Source organism: Triturus cristatus, chromosome 2_2 (assembly GCF_964204655.1).
Source record: "Triturus cristatus chromosome 2_2, aTriCri1.1, whole genome shotgun sequence".
In the NCBI taxonomy this organism is placed as follows: Eukaryota; Metazoa; Chordata; class Amphibia; order Caudata; family Salamandridae; genus Triturus; species Triturus cristatus.
The window spans coordinates 514,491,226-514,517,344 of NC_140582.1; the positions used below are offsets into that span (position 1 = coordinate 514,491,226).

General features: G+C 44.5%; 1 protein-coding gene across 2 annotated transcripts in view; it reads left to right on the forward strand.

The window, feature by feature from the left end:
* Positions 1-26,119, forward strand: part of ARHGAP10 (Rho GTPase activating protein 10) — a 1,033,471-nt gene that overhangs the window by 115,598 nt on the left and 891,754 nt on the right. The window contains exon 1 of one of the 2 annotated variants that reach the window (XM_085641637.1): positions 19,719-19,779. The exons of the other annotated variant lie outside the window; for it this stretch is intronic. The gene's annotated coding sequence lies outside the window, so the exon portion shown is untranslated. Of the gene's footprint in view, positions 1-19,718; positions 19,780-26,119 lie in introns of those variants that run through there. 2 annotated transcript variants of the gene reach the window in all.

The window sequence follows — 26,119 nt, forward strand, 5'->3', positions numbered from 1 at the left end:
ATCTTTTTTTTTTTAAAGTCCTTGTCAACTCTGTTTTGGAGGTGAGAAGACAATTATGTTTCTGGATGCTTTTAAATATGAGAAAATTAAAATGAAGAGGTACCTTAATCATTAAGTGAACTGCATTTTAATTTTCTCTCATTTCAAAGTGTCCCATTGCAAACAGCAGGCATCTTGCGCCCAGTAGACACTCTGCTATATTTATAACTGACAAATAGTCTTTTTTTTTTTTTTAAATGTGTGACATTTAAAGTGGAGAAAAATATTTATATGAAACATTGAGTCAATGTTTTTCTCCACTTTCAATTAAGTCAATCATGTCCTAATAATCTATGAAGCATGTATTATCACTTTGAATTCCTCCCATATACACAAATGGCTGTTTTTTTCTGTTCTAAATATGGCACCATGGCATCATGTCTACAGGTCACTGAGTGCAAGATGCCTTCTGTTTGTAAACGCAACACTTTTAAATGGGATAACATTTAAATGATGAGTTTTATGGAATCCATTCAAACATAAACATAACTCTTCAGTTTAATTTTCTTTCATTTTGCTCCCAGTGACTGATAGACACAGTCCCATATTTATAACTCAAAAATACAGCCATTGTTTTAATAGGGAGGAATTTAAATTGCAGAAAAATGGTCCATATTATGAACATTTTTGCAGAACATTTTTCTACACTTTACATTTCTCCCATTTAACAACAAATAGTTGTATGTTTGTGGTATACATGTAATGGTGCCACATATGGCGAAAGGTATGTCCTAAGCCCAAGTACATACGATACAGGCTCTCATTCACCCACACACATATATCCCATTAATAAACACACATGGTAATATATCCCCAAAGACCACGCTCTTACTGACACATGGCAGCCCTGTCATAGTGTCCCTAATCAAAATATTTTGTTCAAACCATAGTATATGGCTCTATGGACATTAGGCTTAAAGCCGATGAAGCCGAGTGTGGGGGTGTTTTTGGGAACACTGTGCAAGTGGCTCTGTCTTCAGCAGCCCACAATGATTTTCACTCATCAGAGCTCTCGCTACAGGAAAGGTTGGAGACCCCTGATACATTTATTTATATATTCCACTTTAGTGCTTGCAGGTGTTCGATCTCTACAGGGCATAACTTAGCTGCAACTATGTTTTTACAGAGAGTGTTTACGGACTGTTTTGCATTCTCAACATAAAGGCACTGCACTATTTGCATATGTGCCCTGACTAGGTTTAAACTGCCTTTGGTGCCGCCAATTGTTTAGCCCATGATGTAAGCGCTCTTGTAATACAAGGCTCCGCTGCACATGCCGGTCACTTCGCACACGGAAACCAAACTGATCACATGTCTCTTTGAGCATTGCAAACAGCAACATATGTTTGTGCTCAACAGCATGGCCTAACAAACGAAGTATGTACCATAGCCACCTCAGAAATTTTCACCCACATTTGCAACTATCCATCATATTTCTTTGGTATGTATTATTGCAATGTATCTATGTGTACATTTATGTAATTGTACACACCCCATGTGTAGCTCATGCAAATTGTACTGTTCTTCCTGTGTACACAATTGCTATAGATCTGTGCGTACCTCATGTAATTGTTCTTGCCCATATGTAACTCGTGTAAATTCTATTCTGCCAACTATGTAAAGTGCTCTGATGCTTTTGGGTCAAGTTTGTTCTATATAAAACTCTTTAAATAAATAGGTACATTTATTTCAGTGCAGAGCCAGCAGTATTTCTGTGAAATATATATATATATATATATATATATATATATATATATATATATATATATATATATATATATATATATATATATATATATATCACAGCTACCACTTCCACCAGCCTTGAAATCCTTCAACTGCTTTGCGAAGTAAGTACACGAGCCAAATTCAAGTGCAGGTTGATTTATTCACCCAGAGCGACGGCCATAACGTTTCGGCTCCTCAGAGCCTTGCTCACATGACAGCGTTACACTCGTGTTAACACAAATTTAAAGTGCTAGTATTGGTCACATGGGGGAGTCACATGGTTACAATTTCATAGACATGGTAAAAATATTGTTGGAGAGACAGGGCTGACAATATAATCAGGTTGCCAATAACTGTAGTTACATATTAGACTCAAATCTCCGAATACCTTGCAACAGAAAGACATGCTCTTCAATAACGGCATAAATGCTCGTATGAATAAGGCAAAATGACACGCATATTTAACATACTTGCTGATATCGAAGTCAATAAATACAGCCTGCTCTCAATGTCAGAAAACATATAAACGGTTCTCCCTTAGGGCCAATAAGAAAAGTGTATAGTGCAATTAAAAATACAAAAGCGCCTGTGCTTTTAAAAAGGATAATATAATGATGTAAATATCTATAAACATTTCATATTTGGACATGGTCATACCAAAAAAGTAAGTTGTTAAGACTCAGGAACTGGCAAAAAGGACACTGTTCATATTGTTATAGGAACAAATATAGAGAGGATTACAAGCGTCCAAAATTAAATACTGGTATAACATAAATTGTAAGGACGTTTCATCAAATTACGGAGTGCGAATATTGACCCTCAAAGCTATGTATGTAGGAATAGATGACAATAGCAGATGTGCAAAGACGCAAATTTACATAAAAATTACAGTTTGTCAATAATAAATAGTTAAATACTAGATAAATAGCCATAAAATAATATAACTTAATAGCTTTAAGACAAAAGACTAAAACTTTTCTTAAAATTGCCGTATACACATCCGATATAAATTCCAGTAAAACATAACAGGATAAAAGCCAATGGAGACTAAAAAGTGACGAACACTTGTGCAAATATCGCAAAAAGAAGTCCTAATGCATTACAGATTCTAGTGCAACATTATAACGTATGAGGAACAACTCAACCCAAACAAGTGTGCAGATCCTCAGTCATGTTTAATCCTGATGGTGTCTTGGTGTTGAGTTGCAAAATATAACGTGTTTCCAATCTGCGTAGGTTGAACTCACGATCACCTCCCCTCCTACTGGGCTCAATGGAATCAATGACATAATAATTGAGCCCCCTAGTGTCGCTATTATGCACTTCTTTAAAATGTCGGGCGACGGGGTAGGTGTTGTCTTGGTTGGAAATAGCACGTAAGTGCTGCAATATACGCTTGTGCACCGCTAGTTTAGTACTGCCAATGTAGCTAAGGTTGCAAGGACAGGTGAGGACATAGATCGCATACTCGGTTTTGCACGTCAATAGTTTGCTGATCTTGTGCTGTCTGTTACTAAATGGATCAATATATACTTTAGTATTGATACCATGGGTACAGGCCTTGCATGTCTTGCACTTGTAAAACCCACTATTGAGCTGCAGCCAAGAAGTTTTATCAATGGTTTCAGGATTAGTATTAACTAAGGCTTGTCTCATAGTAGGGGCCCTACTATAGGTGATGGTAACACGCTGCGGAAGCAAAGGACCAATAATTGGATCGCTCCGCACAATGGGCCAATTCCTGTTTATGATTCTGCGTAATTCCGCTTGTTGTTTACTGTAGCCCATGATAATTCTAAAAGCATTAGATGAATTCATGTCATTACCCTCTTGGTTGCCGTGTATTGTAGTGACAACCGTAATGTTGGACGTGGGTTTCAACAGATCCTCACGGCTCAGTGCATTGGATCTTGTAATGGCACTTTCAATGACCCCCTCTGAGTAGCCTCTCTGCCTGAATCTTTGTTTACTCAAAGTCTGTGCTACTCTAAGATCCGTATCATTACTGCACACGCGCTTAAGGCGCAACATCTCCCCATAGGGTATACTTTTGATGAGATGGGGCGGATGGGCACTAGTCGCGTGTAGGGTCGAATTACCTGCCGTAGGTTTGCGGTAAAGCCTAGTTTCTAATTTACCAGCTCGTATGTAAATTTCTGTATCAAGAAAAGTGACACTGGTTTGGCTACATGTTATATATATATATATATATATATATATATATATATATATATATATATATATATATATATATATATTCACTGAAAAAACCATAGGTTTCACACACGTTATAGTTAGGAATTAGCATTTAAAAAACCTTGCAAATTCACTGAAAAAAACCATAGGTTTCACACATGTTATAGTTAGCTGGACATTTTACTGATAAAAAACCAATGAAATTCCCCCGTTATAGTTACTGTAGGCAACTATAACTCACGCAACCGTAATCCTCTGCTGATGCTAATACTGTATTTAGACACTTATTTGCCCATGTCTTCTTCCATTAAATTTTAGCTATACATATATTACAAATATTTTTTTTTCATAAAGACACATATGTCATCAGCAGAGGATTACGGTCGCGTGAGTTATAGTTGCCTACAGTAACTATAACGGGGGAATTTCATTGGTTTTTTATCAGTAAAATGTCCAGCTAACTATAACATGTGTGAAACCTATGGTTTTTTCAGTGAATTTGCAAGGTTTTTTAAATGCTAATTCCTAACTATAACGTGTGTGAAACCTATGGTTTTTTCAGTGAATTTGTACGGTTTTTTAAATGCTAAGTTACTTTACGCCATTTGTGGCGTGCGCGCCCACTTAACGCAGTTCGTTCCACTTCGCGCACCGCGTGCCCACGTTACGCTAGATGGGCCATGAACGCACGATGCGCTTCGCGCACCGTGCGCACATGGAGGTCATATGATGAGCATCGTTGTGACAGGTAAAATATATGTTTTGTTTATCTATGATGAGCTATGCACAAAAGGTGCCCTTCGGGCACCTTTTGCACACGGGGTGGGGAGAATGTGGATATATATATATTTTTTTTATTATTTCGTACCGTACGCGTACGGTAAGCGTAATCGGCGAAATTTTCGAAAAAATTAAAATTGCCTTTTTTCACTTGGGGGATCGTTGGGGACTCCCTCGACATGGCTAGGTGCTTGGGAGCTGTGTAAACAGCCCCTTTACATGATTTGCACTTTGTTTTTCAACCCCCTGTCAGAGTGCGAGAGAGAAAATGGCGGCCGCCGCTTCCTGGTTTCGACCGATTCGAATGTTTACTAAGATCTAAGGGCCAATCAGAGTCGCGATCGCGCACGCCACCGTACGCGTACGGTAAGCGCACCGTAAGCGCACCGTAAGCTGGCTCAGATATATATATTGATTTAAAGGCTATTTTCTCAGAATCTACTGAACAGATTTACACCAAACCTACAAAAGGCACTTCCTTGACCTGAGGACTACCTCTCTGCCAAATTTCAAGTAATTCTGTTCAGCCGTTCGGGCTGTAGCTGTGTCTAAAGGTCCTATGGAAAAATGCATGGGAAAAACGTGTTTTGGGACCCCCCTTTTATCTCAGCCCCCGCTTGACAAATCCCCCCGAGACTTTCAGGGTAGGAGCGGAGCGTAGCGCCCCACCTATTTTGAAAAATTCGCGAGGATTCGTCAACCGGCGCCAAAGTTATTCAAAATAGAATGTTGCGGATTTCCTATGGAAACGTGGTCCTAACTATAACTACCTACTGGCGACCGCCAGTAGGTAATATATATATATATATATATATATATATATATACATACATACACACACTTTTTTATGTGGAGGATGTTAAAGTGAAAACACACGATTCATAAAATTTTAAGACATAATTGGCTTAATTGAAGGTGGAGAAAAACATTAACTCAATGTTTCATAGAAATATTTTTCTTCACTTTAAATTTCTCCCCTCCCCAAAAAAAATGATGACAGTATTTGTCAGTTATAAATATGGCACAGTGTCTACTGGTCACTGGGAGCAAGAGGCCTGTTTGTAAATGTGACACATTGAAATGGGAAAAATAAAATTGAAGAGTTAACCTAATCATTAAGGTAAATCTTCATTTTAATTTTCTCCCATTTACAAGCATCCAGATCATGCTCCATTATTAAGTTGACAAGAACTTTTATTTAAGATTTATTTACCTCAGTGCTTCAGTCTTTCCCCTCTGTGACCCAACCTGAGTTTTAAATCTAACTCCAGCACTGCTCAGTATCAGGCCCTGCTGTCTGCAGCCTGAATCTAATAATGTAAAATAAATACAGCACTTACCTTAACTGTTTTAGGAAAATGTGACCATGTGCTTAAAGGAACTCAAGACTTTGAGCTACTCTGAAGGTGTCTGCGAGCTACAGGTAGCTCACGATCGACTGGTTGGAGACATCTGATCTAATATACCTATACACACAGAGAAATAGCTCACGCACCTCAGTAGTTACGGTTAAGTCAGACTTACCACTGAAAAAGCATTTGTTTCCTTCTTATCATTGGTGCTGTTTGACCAATCTGCACAGATGTTAAAAAAAAACAATAAGTACATCCTCTTTAGTTTCTTCTTAGCTAATTTTGGGGCACCTGCTATCTCAGAGATCACTTGGGGCCCGATTTAGATCTTGGCAGTCCAACCACCATCCTGCTGTGGTGGCACGCTCCAGTACTTCGTTGGGTTGACGGAGTCTCGCCTGCCGTATTTAGATGTATATGAGCTAAACAGAAGACTGTTGCAGCGGCGGCCATTCGTGCTGGTGGCCAGCCCTTCATCACCGCCCTGATGGCGGGGTCCTGCCGAGCCAATCTGTATGTTCTGTTGTACTGGTGGTGTTCTGTGAGCTGAGTGAAGACGGTGGCAACCGTGGTGGTGGAGAGACAGTTAAGTGACATCGTATTTTTTTACGTATACTACACATATGTTGTGTGTGTCCATATGTAGTTTGTGTAGTGAACCCATGTTGTACATTCTGCACTGCACCCTACCAACATATACACACCATGTACTGTATACCCACACACACCATGTACACTTTCCTTCAACTCTGTCAAAACGGGGTACCGGTCTGTCGCGGTCAAGGTGCACCAGGACAGGGGGGACCTGGACGAAGGTGAAGAGAGGAAACCACAGCCTGTACGCTGAAAAAAAACAGTTTTAGCCCCATTTCATCCCTTTGTGTTGACTCGAAGTAGGAGGAATTCACATCAGAATTCCCTCTGAAACAAGCCAGAACCAAATACCAGCAGCAGGAATCCTGGCTCAGTCCGGCCGCCGCATGCCACAGCTAACCCTGCCAAAGGGGTGGGGAGTGAAGTCCTGGCGTACTTGGGCTATTGAACTCCAGCATCTAAATTGGGTGGGCGGACTACCAGGTAGACGGGCGGGAAGACCGCCAAAAAAGGCCATTCTGTTGGGCTCTAGCCAAGATCTAAATCAGGCCCTTAGTGTACCAACCAGAGGCGCAACTAGAGCCAAATATCGGGGGGGGAAGGGGCTACTAAAAATGTCGCGGGAGGGGGCTAATTCTTCCAGCAATAGGCAGAGTGGAGATGAAGGGGTGAAAAAACAACAAAGCCTTGTTAACACGTAAATGGTCATTTAAAGACCTGTGAAGTACTCGGTGTGGCTTTGTGTGTGCCCGTGAAGCTGTCTCAGCCCGGGCTGACACACGATGGGGGGTGCTCAAGCCCTTGAGCCCTATGGGCATTGCGCGCTTAGTACCAACTGTCTACTGATTGCGTTAGTCTTCCAATGTTGTCGAACCAATCATTCTATTTGGGTCTCAAGCACCGATATTCACAAATTATCATCTGTTTATTGCGTGTCTCACAGATGTCGTCATACTTTCTCACCTGTATTGCAGCGTTTATTTTTACAGAAAGCCCACCTAATTTACTTTTCTGGCACAGATTAAATTGGGCCAATCAGCATTCTGGCATGTTGTTTCCTGAAGCCTACCTCCCTAATGAGAACGATTGGATCTGCCTTTATCTTTCATAGTAGTGCGAAGTTTCAAACGCAGGTTCTTAAGACGGTCACCATGCCAGCATCCTATGCAAGTTGTTGATTAAAACAACCAATCCTGTACATTAACATTCTCAGTGGTACTATTCCTCAGGTGATCAAATTATTCTTGCATTTTATATTTACTCATTTGGGTCCGAGGTTAACTTTTTCTCTTACACTTATGCAGAAACTACACAGAAGTGTTTCTTCCGGGTTTTGGGACAGCGAGAACTCTTCAGCCAGATTAGATACTGTCACCTGAAGATGGACAATCGTCACCAGCTTTTCTGCTGTCACGAACAGCCTATTAAGCAATGTATTCAGTGCAATGCCTTAACTTGAGCACATTGAACAGTATGTGGAGTATGTACAACAAGTGTACCTCAAAAAGAGAGTTTACATGCCTTTCCACACATTTAGTTCTGGGGAACAGTGTGTCCTTGGCAGTGCATAATCCTAATCCGAGGCAGATGCTTCGCCTATTTGGCTGTAAGAGCATGGAACAACCCGAGGGCTACTTTGCCTACTGAGGTCAACTACATACCACTCAAGAGGCTGCTGAAATCACCTGTCTGTTGTTTATTTATCCCTTTTTGTGATACCCTCAATACTGCAAACATGATTTCTCAAAGTGCTGGGAGAGATGAGGGGTAGAAAAGTACATTTTTTAATCCCACAGTTGGAGGACATGAAACTTTGGGCACTTGACCAGTTCCGCTGGTTTTGCACCTGCCTGTCAGATTGAAAAAGAGGTGGAATGCAAGGAGAATGCCCTGGAGCACAAGAAATCCTCATTCCGTGAAGTGAGGACTACACAGATAGAGGAATACTTGTACCGTCTATCGCGGTCATGGGCCAGGCAGTGGAATTACCTTAATGGTCACTGCATTAAGTTAATTGGTGTCCGGCCCATGACCGTGCATGAAAACAGGTTTTTCTTGCAGGGGAGCTTGTGTGCGGTGTCTGCCTGCTAGAACACCAGGAGGGCTTTCCTGGAAGACGTGGCACACCTTCATTAGTGCCAGGGAAGTTGGTTTCAAGAGCACTGTCAGGAAAATATATTCACGTTAATGCAAATATTCAATGAGTAAATAAAATAAAAAAACAGCAAAGGAACCCTAATTTCACCTGTTGAAAAGAAATAGCTTGTTTATTTCGACTACCCCTGAGAGAGATATATGCAAGTCATAAACATAACGCGGTCATAAATGTTTAGCAGATCTAAATATAAAAGATCTACATAAATAATTTTCACCAGATGTAAAAAACCTGTGTGCCATAGGGGTCATGCTTTTCAGTCTCCAACGATTAATATATTTTTTATTGTTATTTGGTTCTAACAGGTGGAATACAAATATAAAAACAATTTTCGTAATGATCATGGTGTTGGAACATAATTCATTTGCTGCTTTCTACGTAACGAAAATTGGTTCCAATAGGAATCTATTCAAGAGCTTCACTTACTTAACTTTTTCATTTACAGTAATTCTATCTCCAAATCCTCTTTCGCAGTCCATATATTCAGAAGATACCCCACGTTCCTCAAACTCATCGACTTCCATGGATGCCCAGTCTTCTCCCATTGCTCTGGCACCCATGCCCTTACTATAATGGTTTTCTATGGTTGTATTCCAGTCGGTGCCCCTCCTCCTGGCGCTGAAGGTTTAAGCAACATTAGTGTCCTATCCCAGTGTTATGTCTGTGCATGTAAACTTTTGGATAATCTTGTAGACCTACATTTTAGCAGCATTTTGTCATCTCTAGCACCACCATATTTGTGGGATAATTCCAGTTATATCTCAATCGCGTCCATCAGGTACACATATATTGCAGTCCGGCAATTATGTATCCGCGGGCAACCCCATATCATATGACACATTATACTCGGGTCAGATTGGGGCCTTACACATAAAGAATTGCAGCCATAGTCCTTGCACAAAGTCTTTGCTTTACAGTAAACTATTTTAATTAGGATTTTTAGCTGTCTCTGTCTAAAGGAGGGCTGACTATCCACCTCTGAGATATGAGAGCCTGACATATTTATTGTGAGCTCGTTCAAAGGCTATGTGCAAATCAGATAATTGTTTTATTCCCTGGCCCCCACCTATTCACCCAGTTTAGAAATCCCTACAAGAGACTATATACAGGATATCCTTTCAGTCCTGCCACCTCTTGTGAAACAGTTCCTATCCACAATGGAGTTTATTTTGTGACTTTGTTGGCTGAGGGGGGGGGGGGGGGGGACCTGTGCAGTGATGCATTTTGTGAGTCACACAAGCATTTCCAGCGGGCAAAATCGGTTATACCGAACCGCAACTAATGGAACTGCGTGAAAGATGCGTTCCAACCTAATTGTGAATTCATATGGATTGTATTAATGTGGTCCAATCAGTGGCGGATGGTCCATTAGGGGCGTTGGGGCAGCGCCCTACAAGCAGTTCGGCGCCCTACAGCAGTTCGGCCAACAGGAATGTAAGCAGACGAATTGACAGCTTTTACAATTCGTCTGTTTACATTTCCGGGCCGGCCTGTGCTTCAGGGGTGAAAGTGCGCATGTGTCAAGGCAGTGGCACTGCGCACGCAGCCGATAGCAGGAGTCTAGAAGATGGACTGTCTGCGCATGTGAGAGAGGAGCAAAGCCCCTCACTCACATTAACAAAGCATTAGGCATGCTGCGCATGCCTAGTGTAGTGCAGGAGTCTGGAGATAGGCTCCTGCTCGGGCGGTGACGTGTTTTTCGTAAAGTCGCCCCATGCCCTATCAAATGCCAGCCGCCCAGCCCCCCGTCGCATCCAGTCTCCTGATTGGTATTTCCTGTTGAGCGGCAAAAGAAAGAGCTGAGAGAAGTTTCGTCCACGGCGGTCCACCACGTTGCAGAGGGTATGTGATGCAACTCGGGACTGGAGGAGATGCCTGGTAAGTTTTATCATTTTAAACCCCCACCCACCCCCCTCCTCGGCTATCATAATGCACTGAGGCGGGAAAGTAAACATACAGTTCTTTCTACTCTTGCATCGGTTGGGATTTGACTAGTAGTAACCATTGCGCCTTCATGATTCGAGTATGTGATTATTATCCAGACACAGTGCTATTTTCTCCAGTCATTAGCTTATCGCAATGCGGGAGAGGCGTTTCGGGGAGTGTAATGCCAGTTGGGCAGATGAGCATAAAATAGACATACCATGACTAATTTGGGTTTATACTGTATTATATATGGACTGTAAAGTAAATATTCAACATGTGAAACGATGAGTTATCCTTATACAATTTTGTATATGTGTCTGTATTTTCATTATGCACGGTGTAAGAATGCCTTAGTATGTTTTTACACTCTCGTACATAATTTTGTTTTAAGACACAGCGATTGGATGTGTAAATCATGTGATCAAGGCAAGTGATGGGCGAAACGTATCTTGCTATGGAGTAAAGCTTCTTGTTGATATCACACATATTCCTGACTGAGTGAGCGTTGTCTCCCTTACGGAGTGAGAAGCAATTGGTGATTTTTTGATGCCGAGAAGCCGGTGATCTCATCTGGGTTGGTGCCAGATGGGCCTTGCAAGGATTCTATGAGCACTTGTATATTGGCATATTGTGGTGGGTGTACTATAGTATGATGATAGGTGTATAGACATAAGATTCTGGGCGTGTTCATGTACGATGTGATTTGTGTGGTACTGGATAAGACAGGGGAGATGCTGCTAGTACTTTATTTCGTTTTTCTCTTTCATTTAATTTTCGTTTTTTATGCCATAATTGTTTTGCAATTAATTTGTTCTGTTTCAGCTAAACTCCTGCCCTCTTCCTCCCTACCACCCCGGCAAAGGTACTTTGTCACCCGAAATGCATCCGGATGTAAGCTAGGAAATTCACTAAGAAAACAACAGCACCGCTAGTTTGTTTTTTACAAATAGTAAAGAAATCGTTTGAAAAACATAGTTTTGCACGTGATTATTAACTCATAAGCCGGCTTCGGCTTCATCAACAGACAGTGCACAGGGAGACTAGATTCAGGCCTCTGGCGATAGATTTCGCCACATAATAAAACAGACAAGACATGGTTTCCTCAGACCATCACAATGTTCAGATATGAGTGTATTGTACCAGAAACATATTAGTGGGAATCTAAACAGCAATACAGTTACATTAAACTATAATGAATACCCTAATGAAATCCAAAGTCGAAAGTCATTTTTGCAGATTAAAATGCACTACATGTTTATGGTTCACCTGTCCAAGAATAAACGCCGATTGTTACGAGCTTTAATCAATCTGCAACTGCTGGCACCGTAGGAACATTTTGCATTGTATACCTGCATTATTCATTATGTTTAAAGCATTTATATAGCCGCTCTGTAAGGATCGGTGTGAGTGATTTAGTTTGAGACATTTCAAAGAACAAAGGATGCATCGAGATGGGAAGTGGATTTAAAAAACAAAGAGATTTCATTTCATTCCTAGAGGTACTGTACTGCAATACCTGGTTGATGGGTGGATTGGAAAACAAAATGTGTACCGCACCTATGTGTTCATGGAAGTGGTCTTTTTAAACCATACTTCTTACGTTTTGTAAGGATATACGCAATGGACACAAACTGGTACCTTCTAGGCCCTGTAGCCATGTCCTTGACTTTTCAGGCAAAATCACTCAGTGATTTCTGAATGAGTGTAAAAGCTTTAAGGTAACCATGTTGTTTATTGTACCTGCTTGCATTTCACATACTTTACCTAATTTTGCATTCCCTTTTGAGTGTTTGCTTTTTCCAGGATGTTGTTACTTTTTTTTCCCGGTAGCATATTACTGTCGTCTAGTGCATAATTTGAATTGAGTCGCATCCAGGTGTTTATAGCGGGGCACAATTGGGTTGTAGCTGAGCTGAAGGAAGTGTAAGTTTTTCTCAGTGGGGCAGTAACGTGTTCAGTGTGGGAGAGGATGTGGCACTACTGCCAGAGCTGCTGAATTTGGAACTGGCGATTGGCGAACCAGTTTCAGCCTTCATGACCAGTCCACCAGACCACTCTCCTGAGGGAGCACATTCCCATGCTATAAGGCCTTGCTAGACCTTAGAAGCCCTGGTGTCTTAGCACCTGCAGGTGGATCCTAGACCCTAGCGGAGGCAAGTGTGGGTTAACCTTGAAGGCCTGTCCACCACAATCCATTCCGAAGTTCGCCTCCTGTCTTGCGGGCAGGCCTATTAAGCAGCACATCCTAGAGCGGCAGTGACTCCGTCACTGAGGTCACAGGACCATTGAGGCCAGTCCACCTCACCCTTTGGGACCTCTATTGGCCTTGTTTCAGCAGTAGTGTGCTACCTGCTTTGGGCCCTGGAATTATGCAGCAGTGGAGGAAAAAATTACGCCGCAATGTTAATGAAATTATGGAGCAAAAAAAAGTCTGCAGCGTAATGAAGTATATTATCTAATACTTTATTCTTTTGACATTTTTACATACTAACAGTCTCTGCAAAGATGTTGCCTTATTGGTACCAGTTTAACATACAAATGCATTGGTTAGATAATGTACCGTAGGTTGTTTAGGCTCGCTCGCTACGCTCGCTCGCCTCGGTGCAGTACTGTGATAATTTTACGCCCCACCACTTTCAAATGTCACCAGCCGCCCCTGGGTCCAATGCCTACTCCCACTGATATTTTCTTTAACTTTTTTGTTTATTTCGTCAAAGCAGCACTGGTTCATTTAATGGACATAGCTTTTAATTAAACTAAAATGTTTCTCAAGCAAATAGAGGGATGTCTGTCTGCTATTCCTTGTGGGGCTCCATCCCAGCATTTGCAGCCAATCACAGGTGGTCGCAAAATAGCGACCTGCCAAATTAATTTCATTAGACAGATCATTTTGTGACGCCCCCATTTACGACATGTGCAATTTGGGAATTCACCTACCATTAGATAGGTTGCATCGCAAATTGCATTCCCATCAGTAAACCTGTCAGCCGGCATACTGTGCATTCCTGCTTTGTGAATGTGAAAAGTGTATCAGGCCCATCATCTATGCAAGGATTATTATTTTTTTTATTTTTTTATAGAGGAACCCAAATCCCATTACATCACTCTGCCCCCCCCCCACCCCCCCACCCCCCCACCCCGTCCTGTATTCAGGAAAATGAACATTTGTGCAATAGAATTAATATCTAATTTCACTAGAGCAGTAATGTTTACATGTTGTGCTGAAACTCTTGTATGTCGTCCTCCCCCCCCCCCCCCCCCCCCCTATTTTGCTGTGTATGGGCTTCTTTACATAACGATAAGACTGAGCAAGTCAGAATGTTATCAGTTTTGCCTTTTTAGCAAGATAAAGGGAAGCAATCAAACGGTTGTGCTGGGAGTTGACTATTTGCTTTATTCGTCCTTTGTGTGAATTCTGACCTCAGTCTGTCTTTATTTTTAGAGATAACAGGCTGTGAAATTTGCTCAAAGTTTTTCTAACAGAAGGCAGGTTACTTTTTCTGCTGTGCTCTCATTTTGTACATGGCAATATTAAAGAGTTAAAGCCACTATCGAATCCATCAAGAAATCCGACATTGGTGTTTAGGGAAAAGTAAAGAAAACGTTGAGGAGTTACCAGTGAAAGGGTTTGTTAATGCTACACTGTTAAAAGGTTAGCTGTTGCGAGGGTCATTGGGGCTAGTCCACTCTGTAGGATGCTTTATATCATTGTAATTAATATGGTTGGATGTAGAGTAGGGTGACTGCTTTTTTTAAACTTTTCAAAATCCGGATGAAATAGGCCGATCCTCTGTGTGGCGAATTATGTCCGGTGTTGCTCCAGGTTATATTTTTTTCTAATGGACTCATTTTAGGATTGTTTTTATTCAGGGTTCTTTTTGAAACCATGTATTTGTTTTTTAGGTCTATTTGTGTTTTGCAAATTATTTGTTTTTTGCAACAGATCAGTTATGTTTTTTTTATTCATCTCGGGTTACATTTTTCCAGAGAAATGTGGGTGGTTTGCAGTTTTGCTGTGAAGCAAATGTTAACCCCTGATTGGCCTCTTTTGCTGTGAGCAAACATGCGCTTGAGGTGCATCAAGAGATCACGTACTTCAAATCCACTTTTGTTTTTTACTTTTACATGTAAATGGTGTAAAAACGTGTTTCCCTTTAGTTGTCCTTCAGCTTGTATGAGCCTTCCTGATTTCTTCTCTTAGGTTTACTGCTGCCATTGAAGGCACACAACAGTGGTTAATTTGTGCCTGTAGGTCCCACTACCACTTAATCTATGGGACGGGTACTCTTTTGACTCCTCCCACAGATGGGGGGTGGCAGGTCCATCCTTTGAAAATTGCTTTGGCCAAGACCGGCTTCCTCTCCCTCCAGGCTTGTGACCGGCTCAAGCCAGGCATTAATGAGACACTTTTTGCATCGCTATCCTTCCCCTGCTGTCTGGCTCACTAATCGTTCCATGATGATTGGTGAAGGCAGGCTGGCCTTCCTGGCCCTCGCCTTGTCTGGCTTCCCATTGGTTTTTTTCTGGCAGCCTAGAATGGCTCTGCTGGGGCGGGGCAGGCATTGCACAGCGGGACATCTCCTAGTGCGCATGCTGAGTTGAGGAGCAGCACCATGGAATCCAGTAGTGTCCTGCATTTTTGCTAACAGCCCACCGATGCGGACTCGCCCTGCTGCCGTAGCCTCTGTTGGGCCGAGGTTCGTGGTTATGTGTTTATGCTTCCACAAAGGAGAAGATGCAGAGCACTTTACATCTGCAGGACCCGACTGCTGTAAAGACTGGAATGATGATACCCGAGCTTGGCTGAGGAGAATCATGGCTTTCTTTTTTGTCTCAAGTGTTTAAAATTGTAATGCATCGACATGCTACATTTTCAGGTACTTTACAGCGTTACGATGCCTTGTTGGCAAGCAGAACTGCAAAAGCAAAGCATCATTTAGAGATTATTGAACATTGCCTGTTCTGCTTAGTGCATCAATGCACAGATAAAGGGAGATAAACTTGTGGCCGCACAGCTCCATCATTGGTCCCATCTCGAGTACCGAGAAAGATGGTTGATCCCCATGGCGCTCACTCAACGGCGGTCAGGCCAGGACACCTAAGCCCCGCAGCCTTGTCTGGAAGAAAGAGGGATGCATACCACACAATGACTTATTCCTTGCCAAGTCAACCATGAAATCAATCTAGAGCTCCTTTTTAATGAAAAAGCATCACAGCTCATCACCCAGTTCAAAATTAGCACTAGCAGCACAAGTAGGTGTGACTATAATGTTTTCACACAAGCACACCATTCACCCTACTTTAACACAGGCACTACGCTCACGTTGCACACAACCATACACCACTAACACTATCCTCAACCACACACCCCTCCTTCTGCCCTCATACATACAGGGACACCGCTCTCCTGCGCGCAAAAGACACACTGGTCTCTCAGTACTCAAAGTAAACACTTCTCACCCTGCAGTCACAATACAACCCGCTTACCCTTCACTCGCAATACACACCACTCATGCTGCACTCGCAATACACATTGGTCTACTTGCACTCACACCACTCACCCTGCACTAATAATGCACACTACTAACCCAGTACTCACTGCTCCCCATGCGTCCAAAATACTCACCACTCTACCTGCACTTGCAATACATACAGCTCTTCCTGCACCCCCATACACACCACTCTCTCTGTACTCACAAACACAATGCTCTCTCTGCACTCACTATAAACACTGCTCGTCCTGCCTTCACATTACAACCCACTTACCTGCACTCGCATTACAAGTTCATCCTCCACTCAAAAAACACATTGCTGTGCTCACATTGCCCTCACCCTGAGCTCACAATACACAGCACTGTTGCTGCATTCAAAATATACCCCGCTCTCCATACACTCACTGTACACAACATTCTCCATGCACCCACAATACACACAACTCTCCCTGCGGGCACAATACATCCAACCCGCCCTTTATTCACAAAACACACCTCTCCAAAGGGACACCTATCTGTTTAGTTTCCAGCGTGCAGTTATGCCATGCGTACATTTCCAATCCAGACAGTTGTGCTCAGGGGTCATGACCCCCAGCCCACTTAGGGCTCCATCTTCCCTTAGTGCAGTGTTGTCAGTACAGGTGGGTGGAGCTCGTGGAATTTCAGCCAGCGGAATTTCGCAGTTACACAAAAACTCCATGAGATTCTGTGGAGTTTCGCAGGTGGAATTCAGGACGCTGCGCTCTTTTTTTTTTTTTTTTTTTAGTGCCGGAAGCTTGTTCCGTGATACAAACACAGCACAAATGACACCACACGGCGCGTCCGAGTACGCTGCTTCTTTCTGCCACTCGAGTAGATTTATCACTCAAGCAACAATTTTCCAAATGCGAATGGTTGAAGAAATGTCGCCAGGAGGCGTCCTAGTGCCTGAAAATTGTGCTAGTGATACAAATCCTTGCTCGCCAACTTAATGTTGGTGAGCCGTGCACGAAAAAAAGCGCCACCACATGGCGTATGGTGGAGTTTTGCCAGAACTCTGCGATACTTGCATAGCATGGAGTGGGCAAAACTCGGTGAACTCCACCAGGGAAGCCTAATTTTCCACCCACCACTAGTTGTCAGGGTGTCTACTGAGTGCAGCCCATGGAAGTCTCACATCAAGGAACTGCGAAATGACATGACAATGGAAAATTAATCTTAAAAAGAAAAAAATATCTTTTACCTGTGTCTGCATGGCTGTATTCTGCTGTATAGTGTAATCAGTGCAGGTTGTTTACGTTCCTTTCGGGTCATCCATGCATGCCTCAGCTACTTCTTGAAATTGTTTCTTAGACTGCAGAATTTATTAGTTGGTAAAAGCAATAAAAGCAGACGCTCTGTACTGCTATACAGAATTATCCAATTCAGATTGCATTGGAATGCATGTACATTTCACGCTCTCTTTACTGCCCTTCGCCATTCGAGCACGCGCGCTTCTGGGGCTGTGGGGCCAGAGCGTGAGAAAGGAATTAGGGAAGGGGGTTGGGGCGGGCAGTGTTTGGCGCTCTCTGATGCAAGTAGCAGAGGTGATAAAATGTATGTGTATAGTTAGCATTGTGAAATGTCTACCCTTCTTTAGGTTCTGATTGGCCATAAAGCGTACATTTTAAACCACTGCAGTATGGAGCTTTTACGGTGACTTGCTACATTTTTGCGTGCATTTTTGTAATTACGAGAGGACGTGCCAGAGAAATGTAAACAGCTGACTGCCTCAAAGAAAATCCCTATTTCAGTACCATTACCCCGAGGCCGAGTCCCTAAAAAGCGTAGTTGGAAATAAAAACAAGCATTTACAATGCAATGGTCTCGGCATTGGTAAAGTTAGAGCTATTGGCATTGCTCATGACATTATTTTTGTTTATGTTTTTAAAACATTTAAAGAAACGGCATTGTCATGAGCAATGCCAATAGCTCTAACTTTAACAATGCCGAGACCGTTGCATTGTAAATGCTTGTTTATGTACTTGCAAATAAGGAGGAAGACCCCTCGTCTCACCCCTTCCCCTCCTCATAAACTGTCCAGATTTGCCTTCTTGCCAGGTGGTCACCCTACACTGGAGTATACCCTCACCTGCGCCGTCCCGGAAGTCCCCCTGCTCCTCCTGTTACCTCCAACACTCCTCCTCCATGCCAGTCTCAACTCACTTGAGGTACCATAGCCCCAGCGCCCGCTCCTCTCCCTCTCTGATCTTCTCCCCTACAGGCTCTCATCTTCTTTCTGTTATGCACTCCTCCTCCTCGCCTCCTCCTTCATCTGCAGCCCCCTTCCTGTCTTGTTCTTTACCCTGCTGTCTCCAGTTTACTCCTCTCCTGCCTTTCTTCTTTCTTTACCTGAGGGCTCCCTCTCTATTCTCACGCGGTTCCCCACGCCCCTCCCTTGTGCCGCTGCCCTTTGAAGTCCCCCTCAGAGGTCTCCTCCCCTTGGGTTGGCCCTCTATTCTGGCATCTCTCCACCCCGTGTTCACTTGTACCATAGCTGCCAAGGTTTCAAATTGCTTATGTGTGACCTTTTCATTTCATTGTAATTATGAGTGACATTCAGCGATTATGAGTGACACTTTCTCGCGAACGGTAAAATGCCACCCACACTCAGTAGAATAATGTACCCCTGCAGTACACCCCTCCCCCTGTTATACAGTCTCTCTCCACTCTCTCCACTGTCTCTCACTTCCTCGTGAAGTCTACATCCGTGACGTAGCACGGGTGCCTTGGTCCCTAATGCAAGCAATCAGATTGGACTCCACGCCCCGTTTTGGTAGTAAAAACGCAGCTAGTAACTGGGGTGAGGTGGGCCGCTAACATACCTGGGGCTTGGTGCCACTACGCCTGCTGCTCTGTTGGAAGCTACGCCCCTGTTCTGAAACTATCCTTGCACACAAACAGCAGCCCGTGCCTCCCCTGGAGCTTGCCACCTCCCTCCGTTCCCCACTGTGGTCTCTTCCCAGCTCTCCTCCCGGTCTCTCCTTCCTGCAGCCCCCCTGCTCTAGTCTGTCACCTCTCTCCATCTTCCTCTCAGGTCAACCCCGTCCTTCGTGCAGCCTGCACCCACCCGTCCCCTGTGAGGTCGCCTCTTCCTTCCACCTTAGTTTCCCTCTCAGCCCCGGGCAGACTTCCACCTCCCCTACTCCCTTTCACTCTCACCCTACCTCCTAGTCCATAGCTCCTTCCTCCGGCAGTCTCCCTCTTGGCGGTTCTCGTTCTTCGCGCACCTCTGCCCTGTAACCTTCCACCTCCCTGCACTCTCACTTCTAGCTCGCCTCCATCAGTCTTCCCCCCTCCCTCTGCCCTCGTGTGAAGAATGAAGGTTTAAGTCAAAACAAAATTCGCAAGTAGGCGAGGACGCGTGAAGAGAAGACATGAGAGCTGGGCTGCAGAGAGGACCCGTGGCCGGAAGGGGCTGTCCTGCCCCCTTCCTTAACCCAATCATAACCTCTCTAACCAGAAGAAGCAGTTGCAGGGGAGTATCTCAAGCGTAAAGGTAGGAAACTCTGCCCCCCTCCTCCCCCTCTTACGACACGATCCCCTAGAGATGAAGCAATATCCTGAATGGAAGTAATATTGCGCTGCTGTAACACCAGACTAGCGCAAGAACATGCTGCACCCGAAGACCTGCAGTCTGTGGCGTTACTCTGTTCGTTCCCCACTGAAATCATTCAAAGTGCTTATCTACTGAACGCAGGAGAGGGAAATACAGGCGCTGTGGCAACAACAAGGAAAGATAGTCAGGGACGCTTCCTCCAAAGGGGCTGTAGATTTTAACTTCACAGGTTGAAAAGTTCGCCGAGGGACACGTTGAGACCCGCCCCTCCTGCACGGCAGCCCTTCGCCGTGGGATACGCAGGAAAATGCAGTAAAACAATTACCCTCTTGGCACCAAAGCGCCCCCGCGTCGGCATCAGCAGTTTTGGGAAGCCTTTTCCAGTGCTCAACTCTTGCCAACCCGCCCTTTTCCTCAGGTTCCGGTGATACTCCGAATCTGGGGGCTGGCGGAGAAGTGTAGCAAAACGGGGCTCACAAGAACAGCCCCCCCCCTTTCTAGGCTGGGGGGGGGGGGGTCTGCATAGCAAAGAAACAATGACATTACTTTGCAAACAATGTGATGAAAGCGGCAGAGGCAAGCACACCACCGCCTTTCTCCGAGGCACAGCGAAAATGCCTCGGAGAAAGGGAGCCTCATTTTCGGATCTGGGGGCGTGTTTTGCTGTTGTCTCCTCCCTGAGACTTCTCGCAAAAAACACGCCCCCCGATCCGAAAAAGACGGGGCTTCAACGGAGTGACTGGACCTCTTCTCCAGTGGCTGGCCAGCATTTAAGAGGCCAGCCAATGGAGAACAGGAGCGAAGAGGGGCGGGTGCAAGCCCCTCTTCTCAATGACATTAAATCTCCGGACTTCCGGTCTGCCGACCGGATGGTCCCGAGACCTAAAAAGCGGGCAGATGGGGAGAATAGTAAGACGAATTCAGTTAGTTTTCACTCCTCCGCCTCGTGCGAATGACTCCGACACAGTTTCCGAGGGTTTGAGGAGATGGATAGGCGACGGCGCAAGGGAGGGAGCGATAGCCGGAAGGAAGTCACACTCGTGTACCAACGGGATTACCCTGATGGGTAAAACACGATGCTATTGCTAGCTCCAGAGAGCGCGCGCTGAAATTCCATCAGAACTCTTCTGATGAGAAATTTTTATGAGCTGGTTCTCCAGGGAGAAAATAATCCTGTGTTCTACCAGCCACAATGCTGCTAGTTCAGACAGCATGGCGAAGAGAGAACCACCTCAGTGATACAATGACAGTATTGTGCAGTGTTTCCCCTTACACGCGGTTTCGTTTATTACGTTTAACGAGGCATCCACTTTAAGTGAGGTGAAAGCCCTTTAGTAGCCAGAAGAAATGCAATACAAGAACTCTTTTGGAGGAAGCACACAACTGCTGTCCAATCAAATGTTGTACTTGGCTAATCAACATGTGGGCAAAGCCTCTCTCTGAGAAATCCTTCTGAAAGCTCTGTTTCAGTTGACCACATATGGTCTGGAGATAGCTGAGTTATCAAGCCAGACCTAATCAGAGATTTCTTCTGCTATGATTATTCCTCAATAATAGACAAATATTTTTAACTCCAGTCAACCTGGGATGATGGGTTGGAATGCTTCTGCATCTGAGAGATGACCGCTTTGTCACTCGTAACTATCAATACCACAGGAAGTTCAGTAGCGCCATAGCCAAGGAGAGAGGGGCCACAGCAGCCCATTTATGACAGTTCTTGACCACCAGGGGATGGTGGTCCATTTGCTTTCCTTTCGTTGGAGCCCTTGATGCATGACTTGAGAATTTGATTTTTAAAACACTACTGGTATTTTAACATAATTTAAATCGAAGTACTCCTCCTGAACGTAATTCTAGCATTGGCATTTAACCAATGTCTCACAATCTCCAGACTCTGTTCTGGGGCTAAACGAGGTGATATTCGTCAAGGGTGCTGACAGAAGGAGTACAAGTCAAGAATAAATATCCTTTGGGCAGTTGTGAGAATATGTGGTATAAATGTGGTCTTCTCAAAAGGGACTGCAGTTGAGTAGGACATCCAAAAGCCAGCATCACTGCCCACATAGCCTGCTCCTGCCCACGGATACAAGCTCCATGTAGTGATCAATAGCATAAAAAAATGTCAGTGACCACTAGCGGCTGCGTCATCATTGACCACTAGTGAAAGCACCTAGCACTGACCTCCAGTTAGATCTCCTTTTCCCCAAACCACCTGAGACGAAAGCCAGGTTCATGCCCATAGCATTCTTGGCTTCTGTTCTGAAACTGCCAATTGTGATTTATATTTTGTGATAATTGTCAGGATGGCTTTGTGTAAACCTGTGTGGGAGAAGCCGCACCCAATGAGAAAAAAGCAATTTGGGAAAGGTGGTGGGAGGGAGAAGTACATAACGCTTGTGGCCAGGAAGGTAGAAAGAAACTTCCATCTTCAGTTTAGTCACTACATTATAAGAGCGATCAACTGCAGATGGTCTCGAAGTACAGACCAACCACACACCAAAAGCCTTCAAATGTGAGATACCAATCAGTAAAAATGCCATTGATCTACATGAAAATGGATGCAAGACAGCAATGACTAATATGGACTATTTAATCCAATTACAGTGTCAGTCCCTTCGCAGCTAAAGTCACCAAGAGATTCACCAATACCCAACTGACCACCTTCATCGAAGAGAGCGCCATCCTCGACCCCTCCCAGTCAGGATGTTGCCGCAACCACAGCACCGAGACAGCCCTCTCTGCCACCACCGATGACATCCACATGCTACTCGACCAGGGCCACACTGCGGCCCTCATCCTACTAGACCTCTCCACAGCCTTCGACACAGTCTCCGACTGGACCCTTGCAGCCAGACTCCACGACACCGGTATACAGGGCAACGCCCTCAAGTGGATCTGCTCTTTTCTCTCCGGCAGAACCCAAAGGATCTGACTCCCTCCCTTCCTCTCCGACCGAACCCATGGAGATCAACTGCGGAGTACCCCAAAGATCCTCGCTCAGCCCCATGCTCTTTAACATCTACATGGCCCCCCTTGCTGCCATCGTCAGACAGCATGGACTCAGCATAGTATCCAACGCCGATGACACCCAGCTCATCCTCTCTCTCACGAAGAACCCCGAAGACACCAGACTCAGCTTCCAAGAAGGAATGAAAGACGTTGCGGCCTGGATGAGCAACAGCTGCCTTAAGCTCAACTCGGAGAAGACAGAGGTCCTCATCCTCGGACCCTCCCCCACTACTTGAGATGGCTCCTGGTGGCCCCTTCCCTCGCACACCCAGCCACCCCGACGGACCACGCCCGGAGCCTCGGCATCATCCTAGACTCCTCCCTCACCTTGACTCACCAGATCAACGCCGTCGCCTCCACTTGTTTCAACTCCTTCCGCATACTCCGCAAGACTTTCAAGTGGATCCCCCCCGAATGCAGAAAGACAGTCACCCACGCACTCATAACCAGCAGGTTGGACTACGACAACGCCCTCTATGCCGGAATCAACAAAACCCTGCTACACAAGCTCCAAATCATACAGAATGCCGCAGCTAGACTCGTCCTCGGAACCTCACGAGACGAGCACATGACCCAGCACCTAAGTGACCTCCACTGGCTCCCCATCGAGAAGAGAGTGACCTTCAAGCTACTCACCCACGCCTACAAATCCCGCCACAACATCGGACTCAAATACCTCAAGGAAAGAGTCTCCTTCCACGTACCCAAAAGGAACCTCCGCTCCGCCGACCTTGCCCTGGCAGAGACCCCACGCATCCGCAGAACTAGAGGAGGCAGAAGAGCCTTCTCCTACGTCGCAGCAAAGACCTGGAACGAGCTCCCAGTCAACATCAGACGCTCCCCCACTCTGCACACCTTCAAGAGGAGCCTCAAGACCTGGCTCTTCTACTGACCCGGAGCTGCAAATTCCTCCTCCAGCGCCTTGAGACCCTCACGGATGAGTAGCGCACTCTACAAACCCCTGATTGATTGATTGATTCCCTCTAATATACAACCTGCCATTAGTGATTGGCAGTGTATAAATACAGCACATCATTATTGTCTGTATTTATTGAAAGTATTATGGTTAATAAGTGTAGGTGCCACAGTTACTGTATTGTATTTTGTTGTAGAAATATTTGTACAGTGCTTCATACCCAAATGTGAGGTGCCAAAGCACAGATTCGATGTCCGCTTGTGTTCAAGTTCTAGACTGTTTTTATTGCGGTTTTATCACAACTTATCTTGGGTACATTTTCACATGTATTACAACTGTTAAAGATCAGGTACAACGTAGTATTCCTTGAGTTACAGACCACTCTGTAACATGGGGAGGGTGTCGGATCTGGGCCAATAACATTGAAGTGAATCGTTGTCAGGGCTTGGAATGAGTTTGTTGAAAGTGTAGATCATATCTATGGGGCTTGGAACTCAGGTGATGGGCATCTAGGGCATGTGAGGTTGCCTGTTGTGATTATGCGATTTAGCTTGGACAGTGTTAGGTAGGCCCTTTGTAACTCCATATAGTGTATGCTTTTGAATCTTGCATTGCGGAAGATACCCTGTGGAGATTGTAGCGCTATTTTCCATTCTAAATCGTTGAGTGGGCAACCAATATTATCCTCCAAAACCTGCTGGAGGGGTGTTAGGGAAACCATTATGTGTTCCAGAAGGGCCTTGATGAGCCATGTAATTAAGTGTCGCCCGGAGCCCATGCTATAGAGTGTGTGTATCCCAGCATGGGAGGGGGTTGGGGGGGTTCCTCATTAACCGTGTGCCACAAGAGGTGGCACGTTGCCAGTAGCTGGCCAGGGATAAGGAATTGACCAAGAGGGATATCGTAGTCCTGTCGTAGCTGGTCAAATGTTAGCAAGTGATTTCCTATTGTATTAATAGATTTGTCATGTCAAGCGGTTAAGTCCTCACTGGCGAAGGACCTGGGGAATCTCTATAAACCTCGAACATACGGTTGGATATGGCGCGTCAGCTGGAAAATCCAGGGAAGACATTTGCAAGGTGCCTGGACGTGTAACGACCACAAGCGGTGTAATTTAATTTGTGATCAGCAGGAGCTGGTAGAGGGTTCCTAACAGCAAACGCCCATCTCCAATGCTGCTTTCGTATAAGTTACTGCCTGCCAATCAGTGAGGTACCCACTGGAAGTGGGCCACAAGGTAGTACAATTCAAAGGAGGGAGGGAGCTCCTAACCTGCCTAGTCCCAATGTTGTTGTAGTTTGCCAAGAGCTATTCGACGCAGCTTTTCATCCCAGATTAGCTCCCCTAGCATGGAGTCCAGCTCTTGTAAGAGTTGACTGTGTGCGCTGACCGGTACATTGACAAAGTAGTATAATAGGTGTGGGAAAATTACCATTTTTAAGAGGGCAGTTTTACCCGTGATGGTCAGGGAAGCCCCTTCCAAAACTTGGTCTGGTATTTGAGGCTGTGAGCACCCACTTCAGGTTCCCCTCGAATAAGTTGTTCTGTGAATGGTATAGCTAAATTCTGAGAAAGCAAACCATTCCTCCGTCCAGGTAAGCTGGGTGCCGCTTAGATGGAGTTCTTGTGCCAACTCATCTCGGCGGAGGGGGGAGACCTATGACTTGGTCCAGTTCACTTGCAGCTTTTAACAGCCTAGAAAATGTTGTAAGTTGTCTTGGTTCACTTCTATTAAGCCAACTGCAGTCTAGAAGAGAAGTTGGTATAAGAAAACCCCAGCATTTGGCATATTTAGGGTCAGTTGGCTCGCCTCCTCAATGGTGCCCCATGGTGTGAGCTGATTTATCTATATGCGGTCTTTTAGGAATGACTCAAACTGTGGTTATGGAATTGTGTTCCAGACACATAAATGTGTTTTTGTTTGAAAATAGTTGCTAAAAGAAAATTCTGTAAAAGAAGCTATGCATGGCAAGTAATACATTCTTTCAAAGCACCTCGTCCACAGAAATATTTATCAGACACATTAAAAGCATATTCTAAAATCAGATTCATGCATCTCGGCACAGGTTTTTACCCTCTTAGAATTGGAAGCAGAATTGGGTGGAAAAACCTTCTACGCAGTACAATTGGCTCTGTAAAAAAAAAAACTTGGCCTGCTGAGTGTTTGCTACCGTTTGCTTAACGAGCGCAGAATTTGGCTAGGAAACCCATTTAACCAGTTCGGCGTTCATACCTGCTGTCATGCAATTATTTTTTGTCTGCAGGGTCACCACCTTCAAGCAGTGGCCAGATCTATTAGGTACATTAATCATGTTGACCGGCTGCTAGTGAAGCTATGGAAGCACTTGCCTCGCA